Source organism: Pelophylax lessonae (assembly GCF_965119305.1).
Source record: "Pelophylax lessonae genome assembly, chromosome: 12".
In the NCBI taxonomy this organism is placed as follows: domain Eukaryota; kingdom Metazoa; phylum Chordata; class Amphibia; order Anura; family Ranidae; genus Pelophylax; species Pelophylax lessonae.
The window spans coordinates 108,559,845-108,573,678 of record NC_138779.1 but is presented as its reverse complement, the minus strand read 5'-3'; the positions used below and the strand labels follow the sequence as shown (position 1 = coordinate 108,573,678).

The 13,834-nt window shown below is 43.1% G+C and overlaps 1 protein-coding gene across 1 annotated transcript in view; it reads right to left on the bottom strand.

The window, feature by feature from the left end:
- The window catches only part of PRKCG (protein kinase C gamma), a 621,643-nt gene that overhangs the window by 117,302 nt on the left and 490,507 nt on the right, over positions 1 to 13,834 (bottom strand). The window lies entirely within an intron of this gene.

The following is a 13,834-nucleotide window of genomic DNA, read 5'->3' as shown; positions in this document are numbered from 1 at the left end:
TACAGTATGTTTGATATCTATTTACTCAATGCAATCTTTTATATTTTAGAAAAAAATGGGTATTATATTGTAATTGTGTGCACTAAATTGCATTTAAGTGTATATTTTCCTTAAAAATATGTGTTTTAAAAATGGCTGCACAAATTTCATGTTACATAAAAAATTGCAACAATGTCCATTGTATTCTCCAGGGCCTCTGTTTTCAGAAAATATATAATGAGGGTTCTAAGAAATTTTATAGCAAAAAAAAAAAAAAAAAAACGCTGATCTTAACATGTTTGTGAAAAATGTCAAAATTGTCCCAGACAGACAGACAGGCCTGTGACTGGTTACCATGTCACTAAAGTGGCCCTCACTAAAAGGTGTATATATATATATATATATATATATATATATATATATATATACAGTGCCTTGCAAAAGTATTCGGCCCCCTTGAACTTTGCGACCTTTTGCCACATTTCAGGCTTCAAACATAAAGATATAAAACTGTAATTTTTTGTGAAGAATCTACAACAAGTGGGACACAATCATGAAGTGGAACGAAATTTATTGGATAGTTTAAACTTTAACAAATAAAAAACTGAAAAATTGGGCGTGCAAAATTATTCAGCCCCTTTACTTTCAGTGCAGCAAACTCTCTCTCCAGAAGTTCAGTGAGGATCTCTGAATGATCCAATGTTGACCTACATGACTAATGATGATAAATAGAATCCACCTGTGTGTAATCAAGTATCTGTATAAATGCACCTGCACTGTGATAGTCTCAGAGGTCTGTTTAAAGCGCAGAGAGCATCATGAAGAACAAGGAACACACGAGGCAGGTCCGAGATACTGTTGTGGAGAAGTTTAAAGCCGGATTTGGATACAAGAAGATTTCCCAAGCTTTAAACATCCCAAGGAGCACTGTGCAAGCGATAATATTGAAATGGAAGGAGTATCAGACCACTGCAAATCTACGAAGATCTGGCCGTCCCTCTAAACTTTCAGCTCATACAAGGAGCAGACTGATCAGAGATGCAGCACAAGAGGCCCATGATCACTCTGGATGAACTGCAGAGATCTACAGCTGAGGTGGGAGACTCTGTCCATAGAAGAATCCAAAAAAGTAGACCGCACTCAGGAAAGTAAGATGAAAACAATCAAAACTCCTTAGTGTATGGTTATGAGTAAGCGATTTAATTCGTGAAACGCGTTAACCGGGCACGTCTGTTATGTGCATTGTACTGTCTGTCTGCTACACCGAAGAAGAATAAAGGAGTTTTGATTGTTTTCATCTTACTTTCCTGAGTGCGGTCTACTTTTTTGGATTCTTCATAGCTTGGACGGCGGATCTGACCAGCACCACCCGTTGAACTAACACCTGAGCGGCTCTCTCTTTGTTGTCAAGACTCTGTCCATAGGACAACAATCAGTCGTATACTGCACAAATCTGGCCTTTATGGAAGAGTGGCAAGAAGAAAGCCATTTCTTAAAGATATCCATAAAAAGTGTTGTTTAAAGTTTGCCACAAGCCACCTGGGAGACACACCAAACATGTGGAAGAAGGTGCTCTGGTCAGATGAAACCAAAATCAAACTTTTTGGCAACAATGCCAAACGTTTTGTTTGGCGTAAAAGCAACACAGCTCATCACCCTGAACACACCATCCCCACTGTCAAACATGGTGGTGGCAGCATCATGGTTTGGGCCTGCTTTTCTTCAGCAGGGACAGGGAAGATGGTTAAAATTGATGGGAAGATGGATGGAGCCAAATACAGGACCATTCTGGAAGAAAACCTGATGGAGTCTGCAAAAGACCTGAGACTGGGACGGAGATTTGTCTTCCAACAAGACAATGATCCAAAACATAAAGCAAAATCTACAATGGAATGGTTCACAAATAAACGTATCCAGATGTTAGAATGGCCAAGTCAAAGTCCAGACCTGAATCCAATCGAGAATCTGTGGAAAGAACTGAAAACTGCTGTTCACAAACGCTCTCCATCCAACCTCACTGAGCTCGAGCTGTTTTGCAAGGAGGAATGGGCAAAAATGTCAGTCTCTCGCTGTGCAAAACTGATAGAGACATACCCCAAGCGACTTACAGCTGTAATCGCAGCAAAAGGTGGCGCTACAAAGTATTAACTTAAGGGGGCTGAATAATTTTGCACGCCCAATTTTCAGTTTTTTATTTGTTAAAAAAGTTTGAAATATCCAATAAATTTATATATATATATATATATATATATATATATATATATATATATATACATACACACACTTTTTTATTTTTAAGGTGGGGGGATGGGATCTTGGGTGAGTTCCCACACTTTCTTTCTCAGGACTTGACCCCTGGTTAGGTGGCTCCCTCAATCCAGTCTTGGACAGTTTTAATAACCAGTCTTGTTCTGCAGATTAGAGGTTTGCAGGATAGTATCATCATCAATGAGGATAACAAGTTACATTTGTATGCTCAAGAAATTTTTGTGCATACTTGGCAAAGATGTTATTTTCCGCTCTTGGGAAATTCAATTTTTTAAATAATTTAGGAAACACTGTCTTCCACTTTATGTGATCTGCATACGCATTCAGCTGGATGTTAAAAGCATCATGTAATTTATCTAGAGTCAGTTTAGCATTTGAATGTGAGGGTATTGTGAGGGGATTAGCTCGGTGGCGGGAGTGGATGACCCCTTGGGGGGTCCGTTACACAAGGAGATAGCCGAGAAGTGGTTGCAAACAGCAGTGTAAGGTTTTATTCATGCAATTTTCTTCACACAAGTGCAAGCGTCAAAAACATCCAAAATAAATCCTTGCCACTGTGCCACCTTCTCACACACAGGAACCTATCTAAGGAAGTCCGTCCCCAACCTACTGTTGGGCAGACTTTGCTGATCATACAGCAGACTATCAATAGTCCATTTATTATCTCTTCACATAGAGAATGTCCGTTTTCTCTTCACACAGCACATGTTCATTGGACTTTCCTTTCACATAGAAAACATCCATTGGTTTTTCTCTTCACACTCTTCACATAGAAATAGTTCATTTTCTCACCTTGAGAAGTCTTCACACTTTTTACCCTCCTCAGCGCCCTTCGCTTCAGGAGGTCTTCCCCATGCTCACACAGCTTCAGGGGGCATTCCTTCTCCCATGCTCACACAGCGTCGGGAGGCACACATCTGACTGTCCTCCTCTCCCCAGCTCACACAGCGTCAGGAGGCAGCAATCCTTCTCCCATGCTCACACAGCATCGGGAGGCACACATCTGACTGTCCTCCTCTCCCCAGCTCACACAGCGTCAGGAGGCAGCAATCCTTCTCCCATGCTCACACAGCGTCGGGAGGCACACATCTGACTGTCCTCCTCTCCCCAGCTCACACAGCGTCAGGAGGCAGCAATCAATAGGACTTCCTTTGGACAAATTATAGAGGCCTTAACTTCCTCATTCCGAACAGCTGAAGGCCTTTCAACTTCCTTAAGCCATCCTGGCTACCTTTTCAGCCGACACCCTATAGTAATTGGTGAACTGTCTAAACCAAGCAGAGATGTATCTCCTGTCTGTGACAACATCCACAGATTTACCTGACTTCCTGTCACAGTATATATATACAGTTATGATTATGACAGTAGTAAACTCCCTCAGTATAAAAAAATGGTCTTCATTTCACTATAAGGTAGTCCAAGTCCAGAGAGCAACCTGTCTTCATAATATCTGTATCAGTCCTTGTTTACATAATATACAAGATGCCAGGGATGGGTCCTGGATGGCAGGTATTTTTACCCACTATTTTTACTGTGGTCCCTTTTAAGGGAGATGGTTTAAAGATATTGTTGAGTACTTAGGGGTTCCCACCCATGCAGGGTGAGGGGTTCTGGGGTAGTCTGGTCAGAGAGGAGAGGACTGATTTTCAGTACTCTTTGGATTAGTAAGTTCTTATTCGGAACCTGGAATTTGGAGGTTCGGAGAGACCTTTGGGGTTGGAATAAACCTCCAGATGCTGATTACAGGAATTTTGGTCCTGAAAGGGTTAAGCCACACACAAGGGAGTCTTCAAAGCCAGCAGGAAGAAAGAAGCACCTGCCTGTTAAAGAGTTCAAAGTGGTTCACAGCCATGAGAGAGTGAACTCTCCGGACACTGAAACACCATTGAACTTCTCCTGAGCTCGGGAGTGGACTTGCTCGGGAAAGATATGTTAAACCTTTTACTTGGTTATATAAGGATAAGCCTCCAGAAGCCTGGTAGTCTGGAACCACAAGAAAAATAAAGAAGGGGTGCACCGATCTAGTGCATTTTCCTAAAAACTTTATTTTAATGTAGAAAACAGTAGGTATTATATTCACAATAATACAATTAAATAAAAGCTTATCACAAGGTACAACATCAAGAATCCTCACAGAGTACGAATGTAATGTTCAGTCTATATCCAAGCTTCCAAAACCGATTTGGATCCATTGAGGAAGGGATTGACAATTGGAAATCGGAGGATGAGACTAAGTGGGACTGGGGATCTGAGGCTAGAAGCAGTCCGCCATGTCCTGACACAGTAGAGGTGCCTGATGAGGAAACAAGGGACTCTGTGGTGAGAGGGGAGCTGGCTCAGAGTCTGGGGTTCTGTGAGGCCTATGCTAGTAGGGTCCCAGATCTAACCCCACCCACGAACTATGCCTGGGCTCGGGATCAAAACGAGGCCTACAGCTCTCTCATCAGGAGTTAAGATTCCCAGATTTTCAAGGATGCAGCAGTGGCTGCAGAGGAAGGGTGCTATGGAATACGGGTATGATTACCCCTATGCTACATGGGAGATTATGTTAGAAATAGAGGAAAGAAGAGAGTCTTGGTGTGATGAAGCCATCTGGGACTTTCTATTTATTCTTAAGCCTCACCGGAACTCCACCAGAACAAACCTCTGGGAAAGATTCAAGTCAGTGAAAACCCAGTGGAATTTTGTGCAGTCTATCTATTTGGACCAAGTGGAGGTCCGCCGCCCAGACGAATCAGGCCAGGCTTGGTCAGTCCGTGTTCGGGACCATCAAAGGAACCTTGTCAGAATCCCTCACCCAAACTATTATATAAGAAGAGACTACACCAGAGGAAAAAAAAATGTCTATCAAGCTTCTTCAGACTTTAAAACAGAGTCAGTTCAAGTGTTGCTGTTGGGGCCTGTACCCCTTTTTCATCATCCCTTCCCCCTTCTAATCCTACAGAAGTGGCAAGGGACTACTAAACATGTCCACAGGACTTAAACCTAGGGTCGTCCCCTCTCCAGAAAATGGGATTGACTCATATTGCTGTTCTGCAAACCCCTTGGGTCACCGGGCCAGGGTCTTGGATGTAAGAAAAAAAAGGGAACATTTACTTTGCAGATCCTTTGGGCCATCAGGCCGGGATCCTGGATTACAAATTGCCACAATTCCGATGGGACTACCTTTGGTCCAATGCGCCACAGTGGAACTAGCCATTACAGGAATCGGCGGTGCATCCTGGAAGTTTGGTGGGGGGTGCTCTGGTGCCAGAGACGCCCAAAGAAGCTATCCCTGATTTGACAGGACTGTGGGTTACTCAGGCTCCAGTGACCCATCCTGTTCCAGACGAAGAAGCGTGCGGATAGACTGCAGTAAGGAGACGCTGCATGCACTTTCTCCATGGACTCTGCATTAAAGCGGAGTTCCACCCTAGTTATATATTTTTTTATAAAAATACCCCCGGGACAGTCAGGGCTAGCACATTCCACAATGGCTAGCCTCTGATCTGTCCCGGGTTGCACTTACCTTTCAGGAGAAATACTTACCTTGAAATTGTCTTCTCCAGCGCTGCCATCTCGGGTGTGGGCAGCTTGAAGCCAGCGCGATCCTCTTCCGCGTCCTCTTCGGTCCTCTTCCTCCTTCTTCGGTCCCACGATGCACTGCACCGGCCCCGACGTCACTTCCGGGTCGCGCGCGTCATCCCTCCACAGCTTCTGGGCATGCCCAGAAGCTGTTTAGAAGGGAATGACACGCGCGCCCCGGAACTGACGTCGGGGCCGGTGCAGGCGCAATGATTCCTGGGAGCGATGACGTTCAGCTCCCAGGAATCATTGCAAAAGCCAGGAAGTGACGAATCGCCGTGGCCGCCGAGGGGAGGAAGAAGGAAGTAAGGTGAGTATATTTTCTCTAAAAGGTAAGTGAAAAAAAAAAAATTGCGATTATCCATTTGTTTTTCAGGTGACCGGGAGCGAGAAGATGGAGGTAAGTATAAATTTCGGGTGGAACTCCGCTTTAAGTAGCCAGTGGTAGGGCACAGATTCACCTACATGAATTGAGGCGAGCGTCATGTCAAGACTGGACGTACAGAGCAGTCAGGGATTGGGGTGAGAAGGTTGCCCCTGCGGGGAGGGTCTTCTCATCATTCATGAGGTTCAGCTATTCAGAGTGTTTGTATATGTGTAAAGTACCTAACCCCTTGTTCTTCTTTTGCAGGTGACACCAATTAAGAGGTAGTCAGTCAGGATGTATATATATATATATATATATATATATATATTCTCTTTTGAAGATTCACCAGAGTTTGTTTGGCGGGGGGTGCATTTTCTTAAAATGCACTCTATATGTATATTTTGTACAGCAGATGTGTGCATATATTTTTTCACGTAAATTATATGTAGATTTGTTCTTTCTTTTCCCTTTTCCCCTTTTTCCAAGTTTGTGGGATACTCCTAGGATTTTTGTAGGGGGCAGCTGCCCCAGAGCCAATGGGACGTGGCTCATTTTTGGCGGGGGATGGATGTAGCACCCTCCTAGGTAGGTGCTAGGAAAACACATTTGGTGGCTCTGTTCTGCTTATCAGGAGAGCCAGATCTGTTAATTTAGCCTGTCATATGTTTCCAGGTGTGATTTATTGGGTCTAAGGGAGTCTCCCCACTGTATCCAATAAGGGAGCTTGTTGAACAGTGGAGGAAACCTAACCAGTAGCACACCAGGGATTATGGCTGTCTCAGTGGGTGGGCATTGCTGCAATGCATCCTGGGATTGGCTATAAATCTGGAGGGGGCATGTGACAGGGCATCTTTTGGCGGGAGCAAAGTCCCAGGAGGAGGTGGACAGCTGTCTCTCCTCCTGCTGAGGAAGGTGGTTCAGGCAGTCGGCCTGTTGGACCAGGTGCGGAGCTGGGCTGCAGAGGATCCAGTGTGCTGACCAATGGAGCTGTTGGGCAGAAGACTTTGGGAAAAACAGTATCGTGAGTACTGAGGGATCTGCTCAAGGGTCTGCCTAGGAGAGGAGACCACTCCAGAGAAGTCAGGGGATCAAGGAGCCAGCTCACACAGAGTGTTACAGGAAAGGGGTGCCAAGTAATTTACCCTGAAGATTAGGGACAAAGGGGGTGCTAGGAAGGGCCCTGAAGTTTTTCAGCAGTACAGTATACCTCAGAGTACAGCTTACCTCAGGATACAGTTTCATTCCCAGCTGAGGGCAAAGTGAAGCAGCAGCCTAACTGTGTCTAGCTCTATTCAGCGTTACTCAGCGTTGCTCAACATTATACAGCGTTAACCAGCCCTATTCAGCTCGATTCAAGTTGTCCCAGCCTATTGTGCATAGTTCTTTAAGTTGAAGTATCCCAATCATTCCCTTCTCCTATCCAAGTTCCAAATAAAACCTAAAAACCAAAGATACTGGACTGTTTCTTGTCTGAGGTAAAACACTTGGAATAATGCCAGACTGTTCTGTTGTTGCTAATGGTATCCCAGGGGAACCTGTACCCAGCAGCTCCCAAGGGAGTAGTGCTACACACAATTTAGTTTTGGTTATATAAGCCTATAACTTAATGTGACCAGATTCAGCCTCCCTCCTAAACGCCCAGTAGGAAGGCTAGTAAATTATTGTACTACCCCATGGACCTCAGGGTGCCTCATAACAAAGCTCTCTCTCAAAAAATCTCTTTATAAGAGACTGCCAGACAGCCACTAAGCTCTGTGAGCAACGTATATATAGATATGTATTAGCTTCAGTGTATAGCTTTGCTATAAGAGAAGATACTCAGGATCCTTTCAGATATGAGTCAGAGAGATAGAGCCCTATAGGTTCTAATGCTACTCATTAGATGAGCTTGATGAGCAAGAGGAGCAAACAAAATAAGTGGTGTGTGGCTACCTAGATTTCTACAGACTGTTTTGTTCAGACAGGAATAATATGAGATAACAGGAGAGAGCCTTGAGTGTGTCCTGGTTAGATTAGATGTGTGAGCTATTTGGGACATTTAATATGTAGGACTACAGATGACAGGTGAGGGGGCCCGGAAGTGCCAGAGGTGAAAGGGTTTTTGCCCCTCTGATCTTGTCTGGGAGCGCTCCTACCAGATATCCCTTATGTCCAGTGGCCTAGTTGTCGCCTCTTTCCTCAATATTTTCTCTTTTGTCTTGATCACTGATTATTGTGCGCACTAATCACCAGTATATTATTGGCTAACCAATAAACTCACCCTCCTTTTTTGTACATATATACAGTTCAGACATTGTTTTATAGGAAATTATTAAAAGTTACATTTTAATACCTATAGCTTATGGTGTGTAGCAAACGTACCCTTCGTTCAGTGTAGGGTTCAGTTTTTTGCCAGTCTGGTATTTTTGGGCAAAATTTCAGGTATTAGTTTGTGTTCATCATAAAGGACATATGATGTACCACAGTTAATGAACTGTTTAATCCTATGACTATGGCCATCCATACCTATTATGTCTCTCCTATTGTGCCACATATAAGAGCAGGCTCCACAATTTTTTACCCCACATCCGTAACTACCTTTCTGGTTAAATATGGTGGACCAGGGGCCTGATGTATTCAAGCCCGCCCTAATTGCACAGGACGTACAGATTACACACATGTGAATTCATATAAAAGTATAGAGATTACAGGTTAATTTTTACTATGTTCATAATTATATGTGTGTAAGCCTATCTATATACCTTGATATAAAGCATAAGACACATATTTTGGTACAATTGAGATCAGATGACAGGGGAAAGAGCATATTCTGCCCCTAAGAGGCGTAGGAGAAATGCCCACTTCTGGGCACTCCTTATGTCATTTGCTTTAAAAGTGGAGTGGGGGTAGTAGTCTTCTTGGCTCTGAGGAATCACAAAAAAGGGGGGAGATTTGGGACTTTAAATGAGATACCTTGTCTAAGCCATAGAGTATCTCCATCCCTGGATGTCAGGCGACCAAGAGAAAAGGGGGGGTTGGGACTTTAAATGAGGCAATGGTATGCAGCTGATAAAAAGTATAACAGTAGTGTGTATTAGATGATCTGAAGAAGACAAAAAGACCATGGCATTTACAGCAAAAAAATACATTATAGAGAAAATATACGCCAGTGTATAAAAAATACATGACAGCAAATAAATAAATACATCATTCCAAAAATGGCACCATATCATAATTGATGAAAACAAAATACATGTAGTATTGATAGAACTGCATCAATGGATACTCAAAGCATTTCATGCGTTAAACACACTTCCTCAGGAGTAGATGTAGGACAGGGGTCTACAAAAAAAGGTGTATGCATAAGTATCTATAAAAAGTGTTCCAAAAAGACTCAGGAAAAACCTGCAAGTATATGATGACTTACAAATATACTTAGAAATGGAATGGTAATAAAGGGTAGGAGGTGAGCACTCCTTATGTCATTTGCTTTATAAGTGGAGTGGGAGTATTAGTCTTCTTGGCTATGAGGAAGAGAATCAACCTCGAAATGCGTCAGAAATAGAATTTCACCCCCTAGTTTGCTAAGTGTTGGACTATAGACTGAACTTCAAATTTGTACTCTGCGAGGATTCTGGATGTTGTACCTTGTGATGAGCTTTTATTCAATTATATTATTGTGAGTATAATACTGACCATTTTCTACAATAAAATAATGTTTTTGGGATAATGCACTAGGTCGGTGAGCCCCTTCTTTCTTTTTCTTGTGGTTCCAGCTTGTGTTATACTCCTGCAGTAGATGGAAAACCCCAAACCCTAGGTAGGACTGGTATAGGGGCAGTTGAACAATTCTCTTGTTTTTCATTATACCAGAGGTATGGACTATTTTGCATTTGTTTGCTGAATAGAGCCCATTCACACTAGGGCAACTTATGAGGCGACTTGTGCCACCCCAGGTCGCCCCAGGTCGCTTGACATAACAAAAGCCATGTTAATCAATCAGTGCCGTCTTAATTGGCACTACTGAAGTCGCTCCGACTTCAGAAAAGGGTCCTTTTTACCTACTTTGAGGCGACCTGTGATCCGACTTGTCCCATATACTTCAATGGGAGTCGCCTCCTTATCTTAATTGAAGCGACTTGTGATCCGACTTGTGATCCGACTTTCCATAAAAATGGTATTGAACAAGGAAAAAAGAGCATTTTTCTTATAATTTTTATTAGAACATTAATACGGCTTCTCTCCACCTGGCTTTTTTTTTCTTGCAGGCATTTATTGGGCATTTTTTGAGGCAGGCATGACTTTTTTTGAATTTAGTGTCTGGGGGGGTCTAAAAAGTGTACCTGTGAAGTTTCAGCTCTGTAGCATGTCCAGAACCCCAAAAAAATTAGCATTTTTCTTATAATTTTTGTTAGAACATTAATACGGCTTCTCTCCACGTGGCTTTTTTTCTTGCAGGCATTTATTGGGCATTTTTGGAGGCAGGCATGACTTTTTTTGGATTTAGTGTCTGGGGGGTCCAAAAAGTGTCCCTGTGAAGTTTCAGCTCTGTAGCATATCCAGAACCCACACTGAACCCACTGAACCCACACTGCTGTATTAATAATGATAAGAAAAATGCTTTTTTTTCTGGTTCTGGACATGCTACAGAGCTGAAACTTCACAGGGACACTTTTTAGACCCCCCAGACACTAAATCCAAAAAAAGGCCTTCCTGCCTGCCTCCAAAAATGCCCGATAAATGCCTTCAAGAAAAAACGCCGGGTGCAGAGAAGCCGTATTAATGTTCTAATAAAAAATATAAGAAAAATGCAAATTTTTTTGGGGTTCTGGAAAAGCTACAGAGCTGAAACTTCACAGGTACACTTTTTGGACCCCCCAGACACTAAATCCAAAAAAATTCATGCCTGCCTCAAAAAATGCCCGATAAATGCCTGCAAGAAAAAAAGCCAGGTGGAGAGAAGCCGTATTAATGTTCTAATAAAAATTATAAGAAAAATGATAATTTTTTGGGGGGTTCTGGACTTGCTACAGAGATGAAACTTCACAGGTACACTTTTTGGACCCCCCAGACACTAAATCCAAAAAAAGTCATGCCTGCCTCAAAAAATACCTGATAAATGCCTGCAAGAAAAAAGGCAAGGTGTACAGAATCCGCCACACTGCTGTATTAATAATTATAAGAAAAATTCTAATTTTTGGGGGGTTCTGGACATGCTACAGAGCTGAAACTTCACAGGTACACTTTTTAGACCCCCCAGACACTAAATACAAAAAAAGTCATGCCTGCCTCAGAAAATGCCCGATAAATGCCTGCAAGAAATAAAGCCAGGTGGAGAGAAGCCGTATTAATGTTCTAATAAAAATTATAAGAAAAATGCTAATTTTTGGGGGGTTCTGGACATGCTACAGAGCTGAAACTTCACAGGTACACTTTTTAGACCCCCCAGACACTAAAGACATGCCTGCCTCCAAAGACGCCCAAAAAATGCCCGATAAATGCCAGCAAAAAAAAAGGAAAGGGAAATTAGGTCACAACACATCATATTCTGATTGGCCAAATACAAAGTCCTACAAAGTCGTCTCGCGTAAGTCGCGCTGAAGTCACGCTGAAGTCGCGCTAAGTCGCCCCTTATGAGGCGACTTTAGTGGTCGCGGCAGTGTGAACCGGCTAAAGCTGTTTTTGTTTTCTGTTTTTGTGCAAGTTTAATCAAGACTGTCAATTTTACAAGCAGGTGGAGGTGACCCTGAGTTCTCATATCACAATATATACAGACTCCTCCACCTGTGGACTTATCCGAGTCTGCAGTAAACATACCAGCCTGCTATGCCCACATTGGGAATGGAGTCGTACAGCCACGTTTTTGTAATAACAGCCACACAACTGTTTATTTTTGTGTGAGGTAATCCTAAGAGTGAGTTTGTAGATCTTGTTAGTGATTGGGAGCAGGGCTGCCGCTAGAAATCCTGGGGCCCCATACAGCCCACCTGACAGGGCCCCCCCCTTCCACCGAAAATATCAAAATTCTATTATCACCCCCTCCCCCAATCCCTCTTCCTAGAAGAAATCCCTCCCAATCACCCCTCACAGCGCAACCCCCCAAATCCCTCCACAAATTCACAACCCCATCCCCAAACAGAGTGCAGGGGTCAGGAATGCATTACGTATCAAAGTTCAGGGGTCAGGAATACGTTCAGGAGAATGCTAGATACAGAATGCAGGGTTCTGGAGTGCATTATGCACAGGGTTCAGGAGAGTGCTAGATAGGGAGTAGTGCCTTACTAAGCTGACCAAGATTTCCCATAGATGCAAATGTTAGACAGAGAGCAGTGCCATACCAAGCTGACCAAGATTCTCCATTGAGGCCAATATTAAAAATCGGGAGAAGTGCTATAAAAAGGTGACCAAGATTTCCCATTGAGGCCAATGTTAAAAATCTGGAGTAGTGCCATGCCAAGCTGTACATAGTAGTGAATGTACTTAAATGCCTCTGTACCGCACCTCTTCCCAGCTGCTACATTCTCTGCAACACACACACCTCTCCTCTGCCCTTATCTTCCCCAAAGGTCCTCCATCTTCCACATGATTACCTTTCTAAAATACCTTTCTGTTGCTGGCTGCCATATCTTCCTCCTCCTTCTTCCCTATGCACGTGTTGCTTGACACAGGGGGCGGGTCTGAGTAGCAGTCCCGCCCATTACAAACATCACAGCATGAATTAGACAGGTGCAGTCTCTCATTGTGGCTGCATAGTGCACACCCAGCTGGTTTGTTAGCCAATCCCTGACTGTTCTAAATGTTCCCAATGCTGCAGGTCCTTCTGAGCTAGAAGGTAACATTTATCACCAGAATTATGCCGGACAAAGCCTCTGTACAGCGGGACAGCGGGACAGTCCTGCCCAGGTTGGGAGGTATGTCCGATCTTCCTGCTGTCCGGGCCCCCCTATGTGCCAGGGCCCCATACAAGAGTACTGGCTGTACCCCCCTGATGGCGGCCCTGATTGGGAGTTGCTGAGAAAGAGACTTGGCAAAGCTAGTTCGCGTGGGAACGTTTTTAACCTACCTTGAAGGCCGGCTTCTGATTTTGCTTACTATACCTATGCAACCTTTGTTACTTCTCTGGTGAGATGGTAATAATTCCAGTGGGCTCCACTGAGCATAAGATCTCAAGTAAAAAAGGTTTGGCTTTTTGGAGTTCAATTCCTATGTATATTTCTGATATTCAGCAATTTCTCATGACTGTAACATATACAGTATGTTCTTTAGTTGCCTATAACAAAAATATTGATTGTTGTTAGGAGCACCAAGCCACTATGCCTGCACGTGCTACCAAAAGTTCAACCTGGGTATGGCTAAACATTAGTGTTGTCCCCACACGAGAACTGCTGAGCCACATTATGAAATCAGTAGAATTTCTTATATAAATTTCAAAAATATATCCACTTTCATATTTTTTCCTAAAGGAGTTATAAAAATACTGATACTGTATTGTAGTGCACTAATACTGTACTGTATGCCCAGACATAACATAACATTTGAATGAATGGTCAACCCAAGTGGCTGTGTAGATCATATGTGTTGTGTACAAACTAAAACTAATCTGGTTTTTGTATGTTTCCTTACTGACTTTGCACATCCTCATTGCTCTTGGTAACTTCATATTAAATGAGCCTGCTA